The sequence below is a fragment of the Leucopleurus acutus genome (assembly GCF_964270905.1).
Source record: "Leucopleurus acutus genome assembly, chromosome: 15".
NCBI classification, from domain to species: domain Eukaryota; kingdom Metazoa; phylum Chordata; class Mammalia; order Artiodactyla; family Delphinidae; genus Leucopleurus; species Leucopleurus acutus.
In genome coordinates, this window is record NC_139157.1 from 34,996,038 (window position 1) to 35,009,612 (window position 13,575).

Genomic DNA, 13,575 nt, shown 5'->3' on the forward strand with positions numbered 1-13,575 from the left:
CAACCAGTTTTTAGTCTTTGTGGAGGACAAGAAACTGAAGCTGGGGAGGTGGTCTGGATTGGATTACCCATCCTGCGCGTCACAAAGCATTCCACATTGACTGTTTATTGTATTGTTGTGCAGTATATTTAAAATAAATAACATTACAATTTTGCTTCAAAAATATTGAAACACAATTGTTTAAACATTAACTCCTGATTTTAAGAAAAAAAATCTATCTTCTTGCACTGCAGCTAAATTTTAGTTTAAACTTATTGATGGCTTAGTTTATTTTTCCTGAGTTTTTTCTTATCGATTTTTGTTAAAGACTCAATTCCTGTTCTTCAGATCAGAAACCTTGTCTTCTCTGCATTCATCTGATACACAGAGGGCAACTGGCCGTGCTTTTGATACTATATTAAAAATCTCCCTGTAACCATAGTGTGGTAGGCAGAATCCTAAGATGGCCCCCCAATTTCTTCCTGTTGGTGTACACGACCTGCACGACCTGGAGAGTGGACAAGACCTAAGAATATGAGGGGCTATTACTCCCTTGATTAGGTTGTGCTGTATCGAGGGAGATTCTCCTGCTGGCTTTAAAGAAGCTGCCGTATTGTGATAGGGCCACGTGGCTAGGACCTGAGGGTTGCCTCTAGAAGCTGAGATCAGTCCCTGGGGACCTCAGTCCTACAGCTGCAAGAGACTGAGTTCTGCCAACAACCTGAATAAGCTTGGAAGAGGACCCTGAGCCCCAGATGGGAACGCAGCCTAGGCCAAAATCTTGGTTACATCCGTGTTAGACCCCAGCAGAGACCCCAGCTGCACTGTGCCTGGACTTCTGACCTACAGATACTGTGAGACAATAAGTGAATGTTGTCTTAAAGCACTGTTTGTGGTAATTTGTTATGTAGCAATAGAAAACTAGTACAATCTGACTTCCTTTTCTGTATTCCTTTCACTCCTCTTCTGCAATAGATGTAACCAACAGCAGAAACCTTACATGATTAATCTCAAGATGGCCCATTAAGACAGTAATTGTAATGGAAACGTGGCTAACCAATGGTGACTTACCTTGCGTTAAGGCAGCATTCTATAAGTGCTGTTACCTATGCCACTTCAACATTTATACTTGTGTGTTTTCTTAATTCAGATATAATATTTTAAAAAATTCCTAAAAGAGTTCTTTATTCCAAGAATTTCTAGTGAAAATAAAACAATCCTGATAAATGACTGATTTTATAAAATGAACTATTAGCCATTAATTAAGCAATTCCCAAATGCATTCGCATATTTTCTTGACTATAATATGTTATTTTATCCTTGTTTCTGAAATTGGGATGCAGTGCTTCAAATTGATGTCAAAGAAACTTGCTCCCAGAAGGCAGAGGACTGAATTATTTTGTAGCTGTCATTGCCTGCACTTGTGCAGACTTAACCTTGTAGGTATTTTATGTTTATACAATTGTCAATTCATTTGAGTTGTTTGCATCAGGATCACACAAGCCATTGCTTTATAAATGAAACATATATCCTTAATTGTTGCTTAAAATGTCTTCATAAAGTTAGTATTATGAAACAGCATTGATATGAAAAGTCGTTGTCTATGTGGAAGGTTACCTGTCATGGGCCATGATCATGTTTGCTCACTAAGTGTGGCCAGCACTTTGTGTCTTAAGGCAGAATTAGATTTCATGTCATGTCAAAAGGCAAGAGTTACATGTTGATATTACCTTTGAAAACTTACTTAAACCAATCTGTCTTAGATTAGATTGATGTTACTAACACTGAGTAATAGTTGGACTCATTTCAAGTTCCTGCTTTAACTATGCTTTTTACTTTATTCACACATTATTATCTCACCTCAGATAACCAACAAGTTCATCATTGTAAATGGATTTCTATATGTATAAAATCAGTCACTTATAGAGGTTAAAAATTAAAAATGAATAAATTGATATCAAATAGATGCAATAAAAATGATGCTCCAGGTCTCAATATTGGTATTAGATAAGAAAGAATTTAAAGAAAAAGAAAAGCATTAAAGTGAACAAAATGGTTATTTTTTAGTAGGTGAAAAATACCAAATACAATGAAATTCTAAAAAAATGAAATTTTTGTAAAGTAAATAGATCATCAAAACTGATGAAAAAAATTATAAATCAAGGAGAGAATGAAGAAAACACCTCCACAACTGTTGAAGAAGACTTTAATACAATACTTTCTTATCTTTTAAAAGCAAGTAGGTATCAATAAAAGAAAAAAGAATATAGATAATCAAAGTAATATAATTAATCACATTATTTTAGACATATCCATATATCAAATTTTAGAAACTACAAAGAAGGGCTAAGTCTTAAATATTTATGTCAGTTGGTGGTTCAGTTAGGAAATAGAGATCATTCTGGCTATTTTAAGCAAAAGATATTTGCCCCAGATAACTTAGTTCATACAAAATGCCTGAAAAGGCAAGAGAACTGAACTGTAGGATGATCCCTAGGAATGATTCCCAGAATCACACTGCTCCACAGGCCTGCAGGGTTGCTGCCACCTTTGCCATAATTAGAAAAGTGGGTAATCACCTGAACACCACCTGAACTGTCAAGTTCAAGAACACACCCCTGGAGCTATGATCCAGGCATCAGGAAACTGTTGCCAATGTCTCCACTGCAAGTGCTTGTAAAGTTAGTGACTGGGTACTGGGACAATACCGTCTCTGTCCTTATTTGCCAGCTGCAAAAAGCAAAGCGAGAAGTAGTCCCCCGCCTCAGCCTCACCTGCACTTTCCCAATCTCAAGGTTTGGAGTGGGGCATTTTCAGTGTGATCTGTTTCACATCTACATTTTGAATTGCCAATTAATCTTGGAAATATGAGTTTTAGCTTTCCAGCCTCTGTAGTACTAAAAAACTCTTTAGAAAATAGACAGAATGAATACTCAGTACCAGATTTACCAAGTCTACCACATCCGTGAGACTGAAACAAAACTTTTAAAATAATGGTGTTTATTTGTATGCAAATTATATATTTTAATGCTAATAAATGGAATTATGCAAATTAGTCTCAGACCATGAAGTAATAAAACTAGTAATCAATAATACATATGCAAGCAAATATTAAAAAGAAACTCAAAGACTGGAATTAAAAATTATCCTGTGAAATTTTTGGATCAAATATGAACTTGAATCCATAGGGACCTCATAAAATAATGACAATGAAATATCTCATAATAGCATTTTCAGCATGAGACAAAAGATATAGAGAGTCAAGTATATAGCATTAAATGCTTCCATTCTTAAAAGAACTGAATTCCTGTTCTTCTCCCTGAAATCAGCTGCTCCTAATAACTGCCTTCAAATTAAAATGAGAAGTGAGAGAGCTTTTATATACCAAATTTTCAATTTTAGAAACTGTAATTCTCAGGGTCATCAAAGGTAGAGTGACAATGATATATTACACACTCGGAAAAATTATAAGTTCATAAAAAATCTTTGAAGGGTAACTTGGCAATGGGTATCAAAAGCCTTTAAAATATGAATAAACTTCGATGCAGAATTTCACTGTGGAAATGTTATCCCAGAAAAGTAATCAGAAATATACACAAAGAACATGGAATAGGTTAGCTAGTATAGCACTATTTAGCAAAATTGTCCAATATTAGTGAAAGGTTAGATAAAATATGGTACAATGTTAATTCAATGCTCTGTAACTATTGAAAATAGTGTTTTGGAAAAAAAATTTAATGGCTTGGGAAAATGTTCATTATATATTATTTAGTAAAGGATAGTTTACAAAATAACATGTACATCATGATCTAAATTTTTATATATCTATAAATAGAAAATAATACTGGAAAGCTAAATACAAATATATTAACAGGTTTTTAACTGTGGTTAATATATCAGTCAAGATAGGTTACATTATAATTTGGAAACAAACAATACCAAAATCCCAGTGGCTTAATATACAACAGTTTATTTATTTGCTCTCTCAAGGTCTGCTGAGGGTACAGGCAGCTTTCCAGGGCAGCTGTCTTCCATGTGGGAGCTCAGAACCCCAGGCTAACTTGATCATGTGGCACTTCCATAACAAGTCCTTCCATGATTGCCATGGCAGTGGAGGAGAAAGTCTGCTCAGTCCTACAGGTACTTTTCTCCCTTGAATTTATATTTCAACCATAAGCGAGTATAAACGATGAAAAGCCTAAGTATCTCAAACTAGAATTCAAAACTTCACTCATCCCAAATGGTTGAGTATCTCAAATCATTCTAGTGCCTGGAAATTAGCTTCCAATTCATTTCATTCCTTGAGAGTAATGCACTGGCTGGTCTGAACACATCATTTATTCCGTCAGAGTCTCAATTATACTAGCTAAAATGAAGAAGAAATATTTACATCAAAGCCTTGATGAAAATTCTAGACTATCTCATCAATAAATAACAGTGAACTGAGATGTGATCCACAGCGTTTATTTGTCTCTTAGACTTCTTTGAACACATTCTGCTTTCTCCTTTAGATAATGCTTATAAATGTTAAATGCAATGGACTCTGGGGTGATTTTATAGATAGAAATCATATTGTTTATTCCAAGCAACCTGCCTTTATTTTCCCCAATGCCATTACTTTGTTTTTGTTGTTCTCTTAAGTTTTGCCAGGGATTTTATGGGCTGTAACTTTCAAGCAGTTTGTACTGCTCGACATCAATAGTGGGGCAGGGTAATATTTTAGTCATGTTTCTCATCTTGTGTATAACTTCGTGTTAGCCCTTCTGTGTTCTGGTGTGAACTAAAGTTGATTTTTTTTCTTAAAGAAGGGAACTTACTTCTATAGTGAACTTCAAGAACAGAATCATGCCCTTTTGTTAAAATTGGATTAACAGCAACTGGGCACCATAGAAGACCACTGTAGTTGGTATATAAACATAATAAATAATAGAAAATAGCCTGACATTGAGCAATATCCCAAATTACTGGATCTGCATGAGGGATAGATTTAGATTTCTTCCATTAGGGTTGTTCCGTCTCCAAGGTGAGAATGATGTGGTGCAGCAAGGATTTTTAAAATGTGTTATACAACTCTAATTAAACTGCTCACGTATAGATACTAGAAATGAGTGACTTATTCAGAACAGGTGAGATGGGATAAATGGTGGAAAAAGAAAGACAAATTCTTTGAAAGGAAAATCATCTATAGTATTAAATATATAAGGTACATGTGATTTCTTGGTTCCTTCTGCATGTGGTTATAATCAAATCCAACTTTTCCTATTTCACATACAAAATGAAGCTAGGAATTGGGCTGGGAAGGGAATTTCAATTGGCTTTGACAGGTTGGAGTAATTTTCAACATGGCTTTGAGATAGTGGTTTTGCTTGGCTAATACATATTTTTCAATTTTGTCAATTGAGACAGAAACCCCAAACATTAGAAAAGTGTTTGAATACTGGCTGTTTTGTGCCAGGAAGGCACATTGACTTTGGTGTACAATGTTAAGATCATGAATTTTGCTAAATACAATTGCAAACACATGTTCTACTGCAAAGCAGGCAATGAAGAGCAAATTGAAAAATAAACAACACAAATGGGTTTCACTAAGAAGCACTGAATAACACCAAGGATGTTTTAAAAAAATTATAAAATTGTGCAACTACTAAAACCACTTTTTACATTGCTAATATTTTAATGAACCACATTGGTTGTGCTAATTTTTCCTACTTTTTAAATACCTGAATTAAGGGGATTAAATTATGAAAGCTTGTATCATACAACTTCAGTCTTCTTTTTATTAGTGAAGGCATTTTAAATACATAAGGAACTAATTTGAGGATGATTTAAATTTTAATTTAATTATTAAAAATGGTATTTTCTGAAATTTTGTTCTGGTCGGATCAGAATAGTATGGATTTTGGATGAAGACTATTACAAGACTCAAAGAAAAACACATAATTACAAGGTGATTTCTAAAATAATGTATAAATAGAATAATTCTGAAAGGGGAAATAGGTGGCAATTTTAAAGTTTATTTCATAAATGAAATTGTAGTTTATTCTCTATCTATCATTTTCATTTCATTACTTCTTTCTTAGAAATAGTCCAGAGATGTTCCATCATGTGAAAATATGGGACCATGATATATGGAATCCTTATTCAAGAATCCGTTTGTGGGCAAAGCAGTGCTTCCTAATTCTAGATTCAGAATGTCCAATGTTCTAGCTTTCGAATCTTTTAGTAAGTTCAGATCATTTTCTACACTGCAACAGTACATCCCCAAAGTCATTCCTGTGAGACCAACTGGTGGTTAAACTCCAAATCCAGGAATGTGTCATTCCCCTTTTTCTCAACTTATAAACAATAGGAAGGATTCAGTTTATTTATTCTTTCATTCACTTAATTTATAGGTTTCTCTGAGGTGCATATACTTGTCGATACTTCTCTTACATTTGTCTTCGTAATGTAGCCTGTCTTAAATCATAAGTTCCTATCAGACAGGGACCATGACTATTTAATTTGCTTTTAACACATCTAAACCAATGCAATAAAAATATGTGAACTTAACACATGAATCTTGATGATGATGATGATTATTATAATTTATGTTGTTTCTCTTTTGCTTCTCAGTGGCATTTACTAGTAATTCACTCTTACTGACAGCAAAGGTTTGTGTATTTTTTGTATACATTTTCATATTTCTTTCAGCAAAAACATAACATAAAGACATAATGCATAAAATTTAACTGCAATATTCCTTTAATTTTATCCCACTTCTCTGGCTCTTTTCCATTTATCTGCCAGAATTACAGATGAGGCCAAATCTTTAAATTCTTTGCAATTTTCTCTTTGGATTTACAGCACAAGTCTGTTGATTATTTCATATCAGTCACTACTAATATAAGGCAAACATTAAAGAAATGGGAAAGGGATAGTTAAAAGAAAAATTCTACAGAACAATGCGTGGTATTTCTCTTCCCACATTCTAATGTAATCCATCATGGCCAAGACTTTAACAATTTGCTGGGTTCCCAGAGAATTATGAGCACTTTTTTCTTTTCTGAGATTTTTCTTTTTTCTGCACAGTTAAGAAACTCCATGCTCTCTCTCTTTTTTTTTTTTAATCTCAAAGAGAGGATCTACTGTACTTGAAAAACTAACTTACAGAGAGTAACATTTCAATATAAATATGTAACTACTAACAAATGCATTTGCTAACACTAAGCTTTCTCATTGGAAAATCATACCAATACTGTTATTAGTTGGCATTTGTAGGCTCTCCTACATTGCTTCTCATGGCTATCCCTAAAAAGATTTGGATTTTAAAAAGCAGGTTTCATGTTACGTACATCTTTTGAATACTTATATCACCACCTTGTATACTATAGCATACAATGGATTCCAATAATAAATATATTTAGGTACATTTTAAATACAGTTGTTATTATTAGTTAGTATGGTATTCTTTTTTTTTTAATTTAACATCTTTATTGGACTATAATTGCTTTAAAATGTTGTGTTAGTTTCTGCTGTATAACAAAGAGAATCAGCTACACATATACATATATCCCCATATCTCCTCCTGCTTACCTCTCCCTCCCACCCTCACTATCCCACCCCTCTAGGTGGATACAAAGCACTGAGCTGATCACCCTGTGCTATACAGCTGCTTCCCACTAGCTATTTTACATTTGGTAGTGTATATATGTCCATGCCACTATCTCACGTCGTCCCAGCTTACCCTTCCCCCTTCCCTTGTCCTCAAGTCCATTCTCTATGTCTGCATCTTTATTCCTGTCCTGCCCCTAGGTTCTTCAGTACCATTTATTTATTTATTTAGATTCCATATATATGTGTTAGCATACGGTATTTGTTTTTCTCTTTCTGACTTACCTCACTCTGTATAACAGCCTATAGGTCCATCCACCTCAGTACAAATAACTCAGTTTTGTTCCTTTTTATGGCTGAGTAACATTCCATTGTGTATATGTGCCACATCTTCTTTATCCATTCATCTGTCGATGGAAATTTAGGTTGCTTCCATGTCCTGGCTATTGTAAATAGAGCTGCAATGAACATTGTGGTACATGACTTTTTTGAATTACGGTTTTTCAGGGTATATGCCCAGCAGTGGGATTGCTGGGCCATATGGTAGTTCTATTTTTAGTTTTTTAAGGAACCTCCATACTGTTCTCCATAGTGGCTGTATCAATTTACATTCCCACAAACAGTGCAAGAGGGTTCCCTTTTCTCCACAGCCTCTCTAACATTTATTGTTTGTAAATTTTTTGATGATGGCCATTCTGACGGGTGTGAGGTGATACCTCATTGTAGTTTTGATTTGCATTTCTCTAATGATTAGTGATGTTGAGTATCCTTTCATGTGTTTATTGGCAATCTGTATATCTTCTTTGGAGAAATGTCTATTTAGGTCTTCTGCCCATTTTTGGATTGGACTGTTTGTTTTTTTATACTGAGCTGCTTGTATATTTTGGAGATTAATGCTTTGTCAGTTGCTTCGTTTGCAAATATTTTCACCCATTCTGAGGGTTGTCTTTTCATCTTGTTTATGGTTTCCTTTACTTTGCAGAAGCTTTTAAGTTTCATTAGGTCCCATTTGTTTATTTTCACTTTTATTTCCATTTCTCTAGGAGTTGGGTCAAAAAGGATCTTGCTGTGATTTATGTCATAGACTGTTCTGCCTATGTTTTTCTCTAAGAGTTTTATAGTGTCTGGCCTTACATTTAGGTCTTTAATCCAGTTTATTTTTGTGTAGGGTGTTAGGGAGTGTTCTAATTTCATTCATTTACATGCAGCAGTCCAGTTTTCTCAGCATGACTTATTGAAGAGGCTGTATTTTCTCCATTGTATATTCTTGTCTCTTTTATCAAAGATAAGGTGACCATATGTGTGTGGGTTTAACCCTGGGTTTCATATCCTTTTGCATTGATCTGTATTTCTATTTTTGTGCCAATACCATGCAGTCTTGATTACTGTAGCTTTGTAGTATAGTCTGAAGGTAGGGAGCCTGATTCCTCCAGCTCGGTTTTTCTTTCGCAAGATTGCTTTGGCTATTCGGGGTCTTTTGTGTTTCCAAACAAATTGTGAAATTTTTTGTTCTAGTTCGGTGAAAAATGCCAGTGGTAGTTTGATAGGGATTGCATTGTGTCTGTAGATTGCCTAGGGTAGTATAGTCATTTTCTCAATGTTGATTCTTCCAATACAAGAACATGGTATATCTCTCCATCTGTTTGTGTCATCTTTAATTTCTTTCATCAGTGTCTTACAGTTTTCTGCACAAAGGTCTTTTGCCTCCTTAGGTAGGTTTATTCCTAGGTATTTTATCCTTTATGTTGCAATGGTAAATGGGAGTGCTTCCTTAATTTCTCTTTCAGAGTATTCATCATTAGTGTATAGGAATGCCAGAGATTTCTGTGCATTAATTTTATATCCTGCTACTTTACCAAATTCATTGTTTAGCTCTAGTAGTTTTCTGGTGGCATCTTTAGGATTCTCTACGTATAGTATCATGTCATCTGCAAACAGTGACAGCTTTACTTCTTCTCTTCCGATTTGCATTCCCTTTCTTTCTTTTTCTTCTCTGATTGCTGTGGCTAAAACTTCCAAAACTATGTTGAACAATAGTCGTGAGAGTGGGCAACCTTGTCTTTTTCCTGATCTTAGTGGAAATGCTTTCATTTTTTCACCATTGAGAACGATGTTGGCTGTGGGTTTATCACATATGGCCTTTATTCTGTTGATGTAAGTTCCCTCTATGCCTACTTTCTGGAAGATTTTTATCATAAATTGGTGTTGAATTTTGTCAAAAGCTTTTTCTGCATCTATTGAGATAATCATATGGTTTTTCTCCTTCAGTTTGTTAAAATGCTTTATCACGTTGATTGATTTGCGTATATTGAAAAATCCTTGCATTCCTGGGATAAACCTCCTTGATCATATTGTATGATCCTTTTAATGTGCTGTTGGATTCTGTTTGCTAGTATTTTGTTGAGGATTTTTGCATCTCTGTTCATCAGTGATATTAGCCTGTACTTTTCTTTCTTTGTGATGGCTTTGTCTGGTTTTGGTATCAGGTTGATGGTGGCCTCATAGAATGATTTCAGGAGTGTTCCACCCTCTGCTATATTTTGGGAGAGTTTGAGAGGATGAGTGTTAGCTCTTCTCTAAATGTTTGATAGAATTTGCCTGTGAAGCCATCTGGTCCTGGGCTTTTGTTTGTTGGAAAGTTCCTAATCACAGTTTCAATTTCAGTGCTTGTGATTGGTCTGTTTATATTTTCTATTTCTTCCTGGTTCAGTCTCGGAAGGTTGTGCTTTTCTAAGACTTTGTCCATTTCTTCCAGGTTGTCCATTTTATTGGCATATAGTTGCTTGTAGTAATTGCTCATGATCCTTTGCATTTCTGCAGTTTCAGTTGTTACTTCTCCTTTTTCATTTCTAATTCTATTGATTTGAGTCTTCTACCTTTTTTCCTTGATGAGTCTGGCTAATGGTTTATCAATTTTGTTTATCTTCTCAAAGAACCAGCTTTTAGTTTTATTGATCTTTGCTATTGTTTCCTTCAATTTTTTTTCATTTATTTATGATCTGAGCTTTATGATTTCTTTCCTTCTGCTAACTTAGGGTTTTTTGTTCTTCTTTCTCTAATTGGTTTAGGTATAAGGTTAGGTTGTTTATTTGAGATGTTTCTTGTTGCTTGAGGTAGGATTGTAGTGCTATAAACTTCTCTCTTAGAACTGCTTTTGCTGCATCCTATAGGTTTTGGGTCGGTGTGTTTTCATTGTCATTTGTTTCTAGGTATTTTTTGATTTCTTCAGTGATCTCTTGGATATTTAGTAGTGTATTGTTTAGCCTCCATGTATTTGTATTTTTTACATATTTTTTTCCTGTAATTGATATCTAGTCTCGTAGCACTGTGATTGGAAAAGTTACTTGATATGATTTCAATTTCCTTAATTTACAAAGGCTTGATTTGTGACCCAAGATATGATCTATCCTGGAGAATGTTCCATAAGCACCTGAGAAGAAAGTGTATTCAGTTGTTTTTGGATGGAATGTCCTATAAATATCAATTAAGTCCATCTTGTTTAATGTATCATTTAAAGCTTGTGTTTCCTTATTTATTTTCATTTTGGTTGATCTGTTGATTGGTGAAAGTGGGGTGTGAAAGTCCCCTACTATGATTATGTTACTGTCGATTTCCCCTTTATGGCTGTTAGCATTTGCCTTATGTATTGAGGTGCTCCTATGTTGGGTGCATAAATATTTACAATTGTTATATCTTCTTCTTGGATTGATCCCTTGATCATTATGTAGTGTCTTTCTTTGTCTCCTGTAATAGTCTTTATTTTAAAGTTTATTTTGTCTGATATGAGAATTGCTACTCCAGCTTTCTTTTGATTTCCATTTACATGGTATATCTTTTTCCATCCCCTCACTTTCAGTCTGTATGTGTCCCTAGGTGTGAAGTGGGTCTCTTGTAGACAGCATATATATGGGTCTTGTTTTTGTATCCATTCAGCCAGTCTATGTCTTTTGGTTGGAGCATTTAATCCATTTATATTTAAGGTAGTTATTAATATGTATATTCCTATTACCATTTTCCTAATTGTTTTGTGTTTGTTATTGTAGGTCTTTTCCTTCTCTTTTGTTTCCTGCCTAGAGAGAATTTCCTTTAGCATTTGTTGTAAAGCTTATTTGGTGGTGCTGAATTCTCTTAGCTTTTGCTTTCCTGTAAAGGTCTTATTATCTCTGCTGAATCTGAATGAGATCCTTGCTGGGTAGAGTTTTCTTGGTTGTAGGTTTTTCCCTTTCATCACTTTAAATATGTCCTGCCACTCCCTTCTGGCTTGCAGAGTTTCTGCTGAAAGATCAGTTGTTAACCTTATGGGGATTCCCTTGTATATTATTTGTTGCTTTTCCCTTGCTGCTTTTATTATTTTTTCTTTATATTTAATTTTTGATAGTTTGATTAATATTCATCTTGGTGTGTTTTTTCTTGGACTATCATATATGGGACTCTCTGCACTTCCCGGACCTGATTGACTATTTTCTTTCCCATATTAGGAAAGTTTTTAACTATAATCTCTTCAAGTATTTTCTCAGTCCCTTTTTTTTACTCTTCTTCTTCTGGGACCCCTATAATTAGAATGTTGGTGCATTTAATGTTGTCCCCGAGGTCTCTGAGACTGTCCTCAATTCTCTTCATTCTTTTATCTTTATTCTACTCTGTGGTAGTTATTTCCACTATTTTATCTTCCAGGTCACTTATCCATTCTTCTGCCTCTGTTATTCTGCTATTGCTTCCTTCTGGAGAATTTTTAATTTCATTCATTGTGTTGTTCATCACTGTTGGTTTGCTCTTTAGTTCTTCTAGGTCCTTGTTAAACGTTTCTTGTATTTTCTCTATTCTGTTTCCAAGATTTTGGATCATCTTTACTATCATTACTCTGAATTCTTTTTCAGGTAGACTGCCTATTTCCTCTTCATTTGTTTGGTCTGGTGGGTTTTTACCTAGTTCCTTCATCTGCTGTGTATTTCTCTCTCTTCTCATTTTGCTTAATTTACTGTGTTTGAGGTCTCCTTTTCACAGGCTGCACGTTTGTAGTTCCCGTTATTTTTGGTGTCTGCCCCCAGTGGGTAAGGTTGGTTAAGTGTGTTGTGCAGGCTTCCTGTTGGAGGGGACTGGTGCCTGTGTTCTGGTGGTTGAGGCTGGATCTTGTCTTTCTGGTGGGTAGGACCATGTCCAGTGGTGTGTTTTGGGGTGTCTGTGAACTTAATTTGACTTTAGGCAGCCTCTCTGCTAATGGGTGGGGTTGTATTCCTGTCTTGCTAGTTGTGTGGCATAGGGTGTCAAGCACTGTAGCTTGCTGGTCGTTGAGTGGAGCTGGGTCTTAGCATGGAGATGGAGATCTCTGGGAGAGCTTTTGACATTTGATATTACATGGGGCCAGGAGGTCTCTGGTGGACCAATATCTGGAACTTGGCTCTCCCACCTCAGAGCCTCAGGCCTGACACCCGGCTGGAGCACCTAGACCCTGTTAGCCACACAGCTCAGAAGAAAAGGGAGAAAAAAAAGGAAATAAAATAAAATAACATAAAGTAATTAAAATAAAAAGTAAAAAAAATATTTAAATAAAGTAGTAAAAAAAGAAAGAAGAGAGCATCCAAACCAAACGAACAAATCTGCCAATGATAACAAGTGCTAATAACTTTACCAAAGAAAAAAAATCGATAGTCTTTAGGACAATTGTTAAAAGCAAAGCTATACAGACAAAATTACACAAAGAAACATACACACTCACAAAAAGAGAAAAAGGAAAAAATATATATATATATTTATAAGAAAACCAAAGGAAGAGTGCAACCATATCAATAAACAAATCTACTAGTGATAATAAGCTCTAAATACTAAACTATGATATGCATAAAACCAGAAACAAAGTAGATGCAGAAAGCAAATCCCAAGTCTACAGTTGCTCCCAAAGTCCACCTCCTCAATTTTGGGTTGATTTGTTGTCTATTCAGGTATTCCAGAGATGCAGGGTACATCAATTTGATTGTGGAGATTTAATCTGCTGCTCCTGAGGCTGCT